We start from the raw sequence: 12216 nt of genomic DNA on the forward strand, positions 1-12216 counted from the left end.
GCAGGTATTATCCAGGCTATCAGGGCTGATATCAAGCTGTGCAGACTGGCAGGTATTATCCAGGCTATCAGGGTTGATATCACGCTGTGCAGACTGGCAGGTATTATCCAGGCTATCAGGGCTGATATCACGCTGTGCAGACTGACAGGTATTATCCAGGCTAAAGTGGCTGGAGTCTAAGCTAAAGGTAAAGACCGCTAGCAGTGGCTAACAATGACTAAATAGCTAGTAGCTAGTTAGCAGGCTAGCTTCTGATGGAGGTTCCGGTTATAAGGTCTAAAATAGCAGATCCGTACCACATTTGGGGCGGGTTGCAGGAAGGTATATTTAGTTTGAAAATGGAAAATGCATACAAAAATCCCAGAAAAGAACAATATTTACATGGGACAAAAACAAACACGTCTCACTGCTCCGCCATCTTGGAATATGTGTTATTTCATAGTTTTGAAAATAGTAAAATAATGAATAACCCTTGAATGAGTAGGTGTGTCCAATCTTTTGACTGGTACTGTATATATTATTTAAGATATGTATTCATTGTTTTCATGGTCATCTATGTTTTAAAAAAAATGTATACAAAAGTTATACATTGAGCAGTAGTTTTTATTCATACTGTTAGTAGCTTCTGCCCTCTTAGGTTCTATTTCACCCTCTTGTTAAATCAAAACCTCTCAGAGGTGCCAAATATGTTCAAACTATGATAAGAAACTACGACCAACACATATCTGTGTGTGTGAGTGATGATCTATTATTTAAACGTGTAACTCTCTCTCTGTCTCTGTCTCTCTTTTTAGCCATTTATGCACATGTTATTCAATGCGTTTCTATGGGCTATAGTAGTATCAGCCAAATTCAATATGTTATCAAATCATTTTTGTATCTATGTTTGATACATAAAGGGGTCCTACAATTCCAAATCAAATTGCTAAATGATCCATGGTATGAATCAAATGTATTTATATAGCCCTTTGTACATCAGCTGATCTCTCATAGTGCTGTACAGAAACCCAGCCTAAAACCCCAAACAGCAAGCAATGCAGGTGTAGAAGCACGGTGGCTAGGAAAACCGGTTCTTGGTTGAACCCTTTTGGAACGCTCTGAGGGACTCTGGGAGTGTGTCTCGCTGGTCTGGGCGGTGTGTCTGTTGATCTGTTGCTCCTGTGTGAGTTGTCTGTTGATCTGTTGCTCCTGTGTGAGGTGTCTGTTGATCTGTTGCTCCTGTGTGTCGGGTCTGCGGTTGAGGGCAATGCCCTTTAGGGTCTGGCTCTTTAGGCCAAAGGCAGAAGTCCTCAGACCTTGTATTTTAATAATATATATATATTCAGCGTTAGGTAGGTTACCTCCTAAGTGTAATCTGTTACTCTTACCGGTCCAAAATTGTAATCAGTAACGTAACTTTTGGGCTACACAGTGGACCACAGAGTGGACTACACAGTGGACTACACAGTGGACCACACAGTGGACTACACAGTGGACTACACAGTGGACCACACAGTGGACTACACAGGCAGTAGAGCACTTAATAGGGAATAGGCTGCCATATAGGACCCAGACTAAAAAATATATATTTTATTGATTTATTTCACCAGGTCAGTTGACTGAGAACACATTCTCATTTACCCCAACGACCTCAACGACCCCAACGACCTGGGTAATAGTTCCAGGGGAGAGGAGGAGGGGGGATAGATGAGCCAACTGGAAGCTCATTTACCTCAACGACCCCAACGACCTGGGTAATAGTTCCAGGGGAGAGGAGGAGGAGGGGGGATAGATGAGCCAACTGGAAGCTCATTTACCCCAACGACCCCAACGACCTGGGTAATAGTTCCAGGGGAGAGGAGGAGGAGGGGGGATAGATGAGCCAACTGGAAGCTCATCCCAAAAGTAGTAACAAAACAATATCTCTTCCTCTGAGATGGAGGTGACAGAGAGGTCAGTGTCACTGGTTGATGATGTCATACCGTCCTCGTAGGTCGGCGCCGGAGGGTCGTAGATGGCCAGGTGACAGAGAGGTCAGTGTCACTGGTTGATGATGTCATACCGTCCTCGTAGGTCGGCGCCGGAGGGTCGTAGATGGAGGTGACAGAGAGGTCAGTGTCACTGGTTGATGATGTCATACCGTCCTCGTAGGTCGGCGCCGGAGGGTCGTAGATGGCCAGGTGACAGAGAGGTCAGTGTCACTGGTTGATGATGTCATACCGTCCTCGTAGGTCGGCGCCGGAGGGTCGTAGATGGAGGTGACAGAGAGGTCAGTGTCACTGGTTGATGATGTCATACCGTCCTCGTAGGTCGGCGCCGGAGGGTCGTAGATGGAGGTGACAGAGAGGTCAGTGTCACTGGTTGATGATGTCATACCGTCCTCGTAGGTCGGCGCCGGAGGGAAGATGGCCAGCTTGTCAAAGGCTTCCTTGGAGAGAGGAGAAACGGGTTGAACTGATATGAGGGAGAGACACACACACAGGAGGGTTAGGGAGAGGATGTGTGTGCTCTCATCGGCAGCCTAGACTAACGTGGAGTCAAATTAAGTATTTAAATGTCTGCGTGTGCAGGTGTATGTGTGCTCACCAGCTCGTGGAAGAAGTGGTCCATCCGTGCCAGCTGGAAAGGGGTGGAGTTCATCCTGGATGACCCCGCCCCCTCCCTCCCTATTACAGCGTGCGATTGGCGAGGTGATGAAACGTTGGACGATGTTGACCAATGAGCCGTGGAACACTGCCAGCTCCCACTGTAACCAAGATTCAGAGGATTTGATCGTCCAACATTACTGCAAACCTTTTAACCCGAAAGACTCGACACTGAAAGACTGGCTTACTGGTCTGTCCTTCACCATAGAAATATTATTATTATTGTGGTGCATAATTGCCATGGGTAAATTGGAATGTTCAGTCAATGAGCATTATGGGTAATCCACCTCTCCCGAATTAAACATAGAAAGAAAGTGGACGTGAGCTACACCGTCCAAATCTAAACACAGCCGGCGACACCACGTCATTTTCTGAACACAAGTCATTATTGACAGGCCAGCACTACTGTAGCTATCAGAGTGTAGAAACAGTATTAATCAATCATAACAGCACTACTGTAGCTATCAGAGTAGAAACAGTATTAATCAATCATAACAGCACTACTGTAGCTAGCAGAGTGGAGAAACAGTATTAATCAATCATAACAGCACTATTGTAGCTATCAGAGTGTAGAAACAGTATTAATCAATCATAACAGCGCTACTGTAGCTATCAGAGTGGAGAAACAGTATTAATCAATCATAACATCACTACTGTAGCTATCAGAGTGTAGAAACAGCATTAATCAATCATAACAGCACTACTGTAGCTATCAGTGTAGAAACAGTATTAATCAATCATAACAGCACTACTGTAGCTATCAATCATAACAGCACTACTGTAGCTATCAATCATAACAGCACTACTGTAGCTAGCAGAGTGGAGAAACAGTATTAATCAATCATAACAGCGCTACTGTAGCTATCAGAGTGTAGAAACAGTATTAATCAATCATAACAGCACTACTGTAGCTATCAATCATAACAGCACTACTGTAGCTATCAGAGTGTAGAAACAGTATTAATCAATCATAACAGCGCTATTGTAGCTATCAGAGTGGAGAAACAGTATTAATCAATCATAACAGCACTACTGTAGCTATCAATCATAACAGCACTACTGTAGCTATCAATCATAACAGCACTATTGTAGCTATCAGAATCAGAGTAGAAACAGTATTAATCAATCATAACAGCGCTACTGTAGCTATCAGAGTGGAGAAACAGTATTAATCAATCATAACAGCACTACTGTAGCTATCAATCATAACAGCACTACTGTAGCTATCAATCATAACAGCACTACTGTAGCTATCAGAGTGGAGAAACAGTATTAATCAATCATAACAGCACTACTGTAGCTAGCAGAGTGGAGAAACAGTATTAATCAATCATAACAGCACTACTGTAGCTATCAGAGTAGAAACAGTATTAATCAATCATAACAGCGCTACTGTAGCTATCAGAGTAGAAACAGTATTAATCAATCATAACAGCACTACTGTAGCTATCAATCATAACAGCACTACTGTAGCTATCAATCATAACAGCACTACTGTAGCTAGCAGAGTGGAGAAACAGTATTAATCAATCATAACAGCACTATTGTAGCTATCAGAGTGTAAAAACAGTATTAATCAATCATAACATCACTATTGTAGCTATCAGAGTGGAGAAACAGTATTAATCAATCATAACAGCACTACTGTAGCTATCAGAGTGGAGAAACAGTATTAATCAATCATAACAGCACTACTGTAGCTAGCAGAGTGGAGAAACAGTATTAATCAATCATAACAGCGCTACTGTAGCTATCAGAGTGTAGAAACAGTATTAATCAATCATAACAGCACTATTGTAGCTATCAATCATAACAGCACTACTGTAGCTATCAGAATCAGTGTAAAAACGGTATTAATCAATCATAACAGCGCTATTGTAGCTATCAGAATCAGTGTAAAAACAGTATTAATCAATCATAACAGCACTACTGTAGCTATCAGAGTGTAGGAACAGTATTAATCAATCATAACAGCACTACTGTAGCTATCAATCATAACAGCGCTATTGTAGCTATCAGAGTGTAGAAACAGTATTAATCAATCATAACATCACTATTGTAGCTATCAATCATAACAGCACTATTGTAGCTATCAGAGTGTAGAAACAGTATTAATCAATCATAACAGCACTATTGTAGCTATCAGAGTGTAGAAACAGTATTAATCAATCATAACAGCACTACTGTAGCTATCAGAGTGTAGAAACAGTATTAATCAATCATAACATCACTATTGTAGCTATCAGAGTGTAGAAACAGTATTAATCAATCATAACATCACTATTGTAGCTATCAGAGTGTAGAAACAGTATTAATCAATCATAACATCACTATTGTAGCTATCAGAGTGTAGGAACAGTTGCTAACTTGAACAATACAACAACAAAAAGTTACCTCACCTGTCCATCGATCCCTCCATCCTCTGGCCGGGGTAGAAGAGGAGTTCCCACCCTTTCCACCTTCGTCCTCTCCTCCTCTTTCACTCTCCATGGTTACCACCTGCTCTGGTGGTCACCATGGCAGCTGCGGTCCTGTTTTCTCCAGGTACAGGAGGTTTGAGAGTAAGGCTGGAGGAGAAGGGCTGCTTACACAGCGGACACCTAGAGACCAAGATTAAGATGAAAGATCAGAGAAGGAAAATGTTATTCATTCTAGAGCCTAGAGCTGGTAGGAAGGATTTCCTGAACACCTTAGTTGACACCCTATACTGCCCTACCAAGCAAAAAGGCAGTAAATGCTAATTTGGTCAAAAATGAGTTGTCATGTTTTGCTACATTAAATACATGCTTAATCATGTGGACAAGTATCCTGCCTCGTATTGTGTTTTGGAGAAAATGGGGGTCAATGTTAGCAGTAACTGCATAAGTTTACTGTGAAACCAAGGTAAAAAAAAAAAAAAAAAATTTCTCAGTTCCACGCTATGAGCAGTTGCTGCCTTTTTGCTTGGTAGGGCAGGATAGTGTGCTGCTTTCGACCAGAGCCCTAGGTGCCATTTGCGATGCACAGGCCCTGGTCAAAAGTAGTGCACTATATAAGGAAAAGGGTGTAATTAGGGACACAGTCCTATCTTGTTGTTGTTCCACTCCTGTATGCAGAGGAAGCAAAAGCAATGGAGGCACCTGTCCAGGTAAGTTATGTTGTAGAACCGGTCCTAGGCAGATACCAGTCTTAGAGTTTGGAGACTCCTCGGCCGAGACAGACTGCGACAAAGGGAGGGATTCCTCCTGTTGCTGACCTAATCCTCCGCTCTCCCTCAGACAAACACGCAACTTCATCTTAGTAGGGGCCATCTTCTAGAGGGGGGGGGGGGGTCAAGAACAGGAGCCCTCTAAGACTTTATTGCAGTCTTGTCCCCAGACTCTAAGACTCCCATCTGCCTAGACCGGTTCAATAACATGACTTACCTGGACACAGTGTCAGTTGATCCAACTCCCCACTTTGAACAATGGAGCTGCCTAAAGTGTAGGTAGGGCTGAGATTAATGTAGGTTAGCCTACTATGGGAATGTTGGGTCAACAACAATGTTACCAGTGATCTAGTCTTACGGCCTAGATATTTCCCTGTTTAGCTACCTACATTTTAAAGTCAAATGTACCTGTTAGGATTGATATGTAGAGTGAAACGTGTGGCTTTATCCACAAGATGTAGCATATACCCTTTACAGCTGGGTAACGTGCTGCTTCCGTGTCTGTCCACACGTCGTCTCCAGTAGCCGAATTTGAACGCTACAGCTAACCATCCATGCCCTGGTTAGCTGCATCACTAGCGAGTTAGCTAGCACTAACAATATATATTTTAAAATACAACTTTGATGTTGGTTTATAGTAGTTAACGTTAGATAGCTCGTCAGCTGACAGGCTAACCGAGTAGCGTCTCTCTTCCTGACAACTCGAATCCCTGCAGAGTTCTCCGGTTCACAGTCAAAACATCACACCACCGAATCCGTTAGTCTCACCAACTAAACTATCTGACAACACTAAGAATCATTCAGACCTAAATAATAGTATAAATTATAAAGATATAATGTTATAGTAGGATTTTATCGGCGAGGTAGCGGACTGTTGTGAAGCAGAGAGCCTTTGGCAACAGAGAGGATTCTGGGATACTGGAGGACTTCCGCAACACTCTGGTTGCCAAGGAGGATCACATATAAGGGGTTAATGTCGATTTAATTGTATCTACTTTTGTTGTTGTTGTTGTTGGTTGTTGCTATTTGATCTTGTTTTATTGGTATTAAACATCCACATCTCATCTATAAATGGGACAATTGTCATGTAATCATTTCCCGTGCTAGCAGCTATTGTTATTGTCTTTTAATGCCAGTAATTCCGCCAGATGGCGCCAGCGTGAAGCTATTGACTGACAACAAGTGCGACTCCTCGGTTGTTTACAATCCACGTTGTCATAGACATGGAAGACAACTAACTAACCAGCCAGCCAGCTAACCAGCCAGCTAGCCAGCCAGCCAACCAACCAGCCAGCCAGCCAGCCAGCCAGCTAGCCAGCCAACCAACCAGCCAGCTAACCAGCCAGCCAGCTAACCAGCCAGCCAGCCAGCTAGCTAACCAGCCAGCCAACCAGCTACCGGCAGCTAACCAGCTAACCGCAGCTAAACAAAACGTGGTCCATTTCTACCAAAATTGAAGATGATGAACATCAGCAACCGAGCATTGGATAGACTCTACTCTGTTGTGAGTAGTTTTTATGTTCCCCTGTAGCTGGTTGTGCTAACTAGCTACTAGCTAACTGCTAGGGATAACACTTCCAAAGTGTGAGCAGCCCTATTTATCTATACTACAGTACATAGCTAATCACATAACTCCCTATTGAACGTATCCAGACAGACAAGATGTGGCCAATATGCAGGGTTGACTAGGTTACTTTCTAAATCTAATCTGTTACCTGTCCAAAATTATAATCAGTCATTTAACTTTTGGATTACCCAAACTCAGTAACGTAATCTGATCATATTCCTGTTAGAAGAAGACAAAAATGTATGTTACCAATTGAACGACATCTATTGCAGGATAAATCAATGTTAATGTTTACATAGCTGGCCATATATGGATGTTACATTTTACTTTATGGGTTGGTTATGTAGGCTTCTTCTAACCCATTACTTTCTACTACATATAATAATATGATTAAATTATATCTTTATATTAAAAACCAAAGTCTATCAGAATTCCAGTCATTCCAATAAATGTTATACCCCTTAATCTTCAAGAATACAACTTGGAAATATGGAAGTGTTAGCCAAATTGTTTTACCTGAGCATGACCTCAAAACTCAGGACTTAAAAAGCTGAGGGATGGGCCTGGAGAAATGTAACCACTCTCAGATTAATAGACATAGACTATGGATGTAAGGACTTGTCACGATCGTCGTAAGCGGACCAAAGCGCAGTGTGAATACATCATTTTAATAGATGACAAAAAACACGAAGTAAACTGTACAAAACAATAAACGAATAACGACCGTGAAGTTATAATAAGAACTGTGCTGACACAAGCAAATAACATAGGCAATCACCCACAACCCACAATGACAAAACAGGCTACCTGAATATGGTTCCCAATCAGAGACAACGAATAACACCTGCCTCTGATTGAGAACCATATCAGGCCAAACACAGAAACAGACAAACTAGACATCCAACATAGAATGCCCACTCAGATCAAACCCTGATCTAACAAAACATAGAAACATAGAAACATACAAAGCAAACTATGGTCAGGGTGTGACATGACTGACCATCCATGATATCAACATTATAGTTCTAACCATGTTATGAGGCTATACAGGACTGACCATCCATGATATCAACATTATAGTTATAACCATGTTATGAGGCTATACAGGACTGACCATCCATGATATCAACATTATAGTTATAACCATGTTATGAGACTATACAGGACTGACCATCCATGATATCAACATTATAGTTATAACCATATTATGAGACTATACAGTATTTGTTTACATTGGAGTAAAACAAGTTTATATTTGGGTTCTGATGGAGTGTGACAGTTGAACTAAGCTCATGAGGCCATATTCTTCAACAATCAATGGCTATATATAGTCTGACCACGATGATGACAAATGTTTTTGATGGATCACAGGAAAAAATTACATATTATATTGTATATATATATATATATATATATATATATATATATATATACAGTGCCTTGCGAAAGTATTCGGCCCCCTTGAACTTTCGACCTTTTGCCACATTTCAGGCTTTAAACATAAAGATATAAAACTGTATTTTTTTGTGATGAATCAACAACAAGTGGGACACAATCATGAAGTGGAACGATATTTATTGGATATTTCAAACTTTTTTAACAAATCAAAAACTGAAAAATTGTGCGTGCAAAATTATTTACAGATACAGATATGTTCTGTCCTAGCTAGCTTGGTAGCCTCTTAACCCTCTCTTAAGCGCACCCGAGACACAGACGTCTCATCTAGCCACCTGGAAATGCACATGCGCTACGCTAAATGCTAATAGCACTCGTTAAAACTCAAACGTTCATTAAAACACACATGCAGGGTATTGAATTAAAGCTACACTCGTTGTGAATCTAGCCAACAAGTCAGATTTTTAAAATGCTTTTCGGCGAAAGCATGAGAAGCTATTATCTGATAGCATGCAACACCCCAAAATGCCTGAAGGCGACGTAAACAAAAGAATTAGCGTAGCCGGCGCTACACAAATAGCAGAAATAAAATATAAAACATTCATTACCTTTGACGAGCTTCTTTCTTGGCACTCCTATATGCCCCATAAACATCACTATTGGGTCTTTTTTTCGATTAAATCGGTCCATATATACCCAAAATAGCCATCTATGGAAGCTGTGTCATTCAGAAAAAACATCGTTTCAAAACGCTGCGTCATTTTTTAAAATTAAAAAAGTCGACGATAAACTTTCACAAAACACTTCAAAATACTTTTGTAATCCAACTTTAGGTATTAGTAAACGTTTATAATCTATCAAAATGATCACGGGGCGATGTGTATTCAATAGCTCCACGTCTTGAAATCAAAGTCGGAAATTTCTCCTCCAAAACATCCTGTCGGAGACCGGAAGGAATGGGCTCCCTCTCACTCATTTGACCAAGAAACCAAGCCCAGGCAAATGACAAGACTGGCGACATCGTGTGGAAGCTGTAGGACTTGCAATCTTAATTTGGTGTCCTTTAAACAATACATGCGAGTGGCACATTGATATTTTTTCCAGTTTTCAGTGATCAGTTTTTCTTGCGCTTTTCGATGAAACACACGCTCTATTATAGTCACAGCCGTGATTTAACCAGTTTTAGAAACGTGAGAGTGTTTTCTATTCACACATACTAATCATATGCATATACTATATTCCTGGCATGAGTAGCAGGACGCTGAAATGTTGCGCAATTTTTAACAGAATGTTCGAAAAAGTAGGGGGTAAGCTTAAGAGGTTTAATGTAGTATTCAGTCCATATAACGTAAAATATATAACTGTAATGTATTTTTCTTATTGGCTTTACAATTTGCTTCAGACTGAACATTACTCACACAGTTCCAGGTTGAAAGGTATTTTCAGGTTTCTGTTTTGTTTCTTTTGATGGTCATTGGTTTGTCAGAAAGTTTGCTGGATAATCCTTGGTAGTAAGAATCCTTGGTGGTAGAATCATTGGTAGTATGAATCACTGGTTGTAAAGAATCCTTGGCATTAAGAATCCCTGGCAGTAAGAATCCTTGGCAGTAAGAATCCTTGGCAGTAAGAATCCTTGGCAGTAAGAATCCTTGGTAGTAAGAATCCTTGGCAGTAAGAATCCCTGGCAGTAAGAATCCTTGGCAGTAAGAATCCTTGGTAGTATAATTATTTATAGTAAGAATCCTTGATAGTAAGAATCCTTGGCAGTAAGAATCCTTGGTTGTAGAATCCTTGATAGTAAGAATCCTTGGCAGTAAGAATCCTTGGTTGTAGAATCCTTATTAGTAAGAATCCTTGGTAGTAAGAATCCTTGGTAGTAAGAATAATTGGTAGTAGAATCATTGGTAGTATAATCCTTGGTAGTAGAATCATTGGTAGTAGAATCCTTGTGAGTAAGAATCCTTGGTAGTAAGAATCCTTGGTAGTAAGAATCCTTGGCAGTAAGAATCCTTGGCAGTAAGAATCCTTGGCAGTAAGAATCCTTGGCAGTAAGAATCCTTGGTAGTAAATATCATTCCAGAATCCTTGCAGATAATTCTGTCCAAATTCAGAATGTAGGTTTGGAGTTTCATTTGGAGTGAAGGTTATGTGTTGGAGGGTACTCACTCACTCACTCACTCACTCACTCACTCACTCACTCACTCTCTTTATCTTTCTCTCCATTTCTATCTCTCAATTCAGTTCAAGTGGCTTTATTGTCATGGGAAACATGTGTTAACATTGCCAAAGCAAGTGAAGTAGATAATATAAAAAAGTGAAATAAACAATACAAATTAACAGTAAACATTACACATACAGAAGTTCCAAAAGAATAAAGACATCACAAATGTCATATTAGGTATATATATATACAGTGTTGTAATGATGTATAAATGGTTAAAGTACAAAATAGAAAAGAAATAAACATAAATATGGGTTGTATTTACAATGGTGTTTCTTCTTCACTGATTGCCCTATTCTTTTCTGTTATAGAGCCAAAAAGATTGGAGAAGTGGTTTACTCATACATCTCCATTTTTGATAGATAATTCTTTGTGTTGTTGTTTGTTTAGTGTTCCAATTTTCCCAGAAGTGGTTAGTCTATGAATTCTTCAATTACATTGGGCTGATTTCTGACGTTCCTTCTTTTTCCGTAGTGTATTTCAGTATTGTTTTAGTGACTCACAATAGTGAGGATGTAGGCTCAGGTTTTCTGGGTCTCTGTGTTTTTGGTTGGACAGGTTTCTCAATTTGTTTCTTAGGATTTTTTCATTCTTGATCAAACCACTTATCATTGCTGTTCTTTTTCTTTGGTTTTCTGCTTGAAAGTTTTTTGATTTGATAGGGAAGCTGAGAGGTCAAATATACTGTTAAGATTTTCTACTGCCAAGTTTACACCTTCTGTAACGGATGTCGTCTGGAGAAGGAGAGGAGGACCAAGGTGCAGCGTGGTGTCCATAATATATTTTAATAAAGACAAATGAACAAAAACAATAAACGATGACGTGAATCTACAAAGCCGAAAAACAGTACCGTGTGGCGACAAACACTCACACGAAAACAAACAGTGAAACCCAGGCTACCTAAGTATGATTCTCAATCAGAGACAACTAACGACACCTGCCTCTGATTGAGAACCATACCAGGCTGAACACAAAAACCAACATAGAAAGACAAACAGACTGCCCACCCCAACTCACGCCCTGACCATACTAAAACAAATAATAAAATAACAGAACTATGGTCAGAACGTGACACCTTCACTATTACAGTGGAACGTTTTGTCCAGGAAGTTGTCTAAAAGGGATTGAATTTGTTGTTGCCTGATTGTTTTTTTGGTAGGTTTCCACAACACATTCCTTCCATCTATAGCATTTCTTAATATTATTCAGCTCCTTTGGCTTT

General features: G+C 40.3%; 1 protein-coding gene across 3 annotated transcripts in view; it reads left to right on the plus strand.

The window, feature by feature from the left end:
- LOC139415759 (low affinity immunoglobulin gamma Fc region receptor II-b-like) overlaps nucleotides 1-12216 on the plus strand; it is a 57314-nt gene that overhangs the window by 17927 nt on the left and 27171 nt on the right. Inside the window, exon 1 of one of the 3 annotated variants that reach the window (XM_071163839.1) lies at nucleotides 7010-7315. The exons of the other annotated variants lie outside the window; for them this stretch is intronic. The gene's annotated coding sequence lies outside the window, so the exon portion shown is untranslated. Of the gene's footprint in view, nucleotides 1-7009; nucleotides 7316-12216 lie in introns of those variants that run through there. 3 annotated transcript variants of the gene reach the window in all.

This window comes from Oncorhynchus clarkii, chromosome 9 (assembly GCF_045791955.1).
Source record: "Oncorhynchus clarkii lewisi isolate Uvic-CL-2024 chromosome 9, UVic_Ocla_1.0, whole genome shotgun sequence".
Taxonomy (NCBI): domain Eukaryota; kingdom Metazoa; phylum Chordata; class Actinopteri; order Salmoniformes; family Salmonidae; genus Oncorhynchus; species Oncorhynchus clarkii.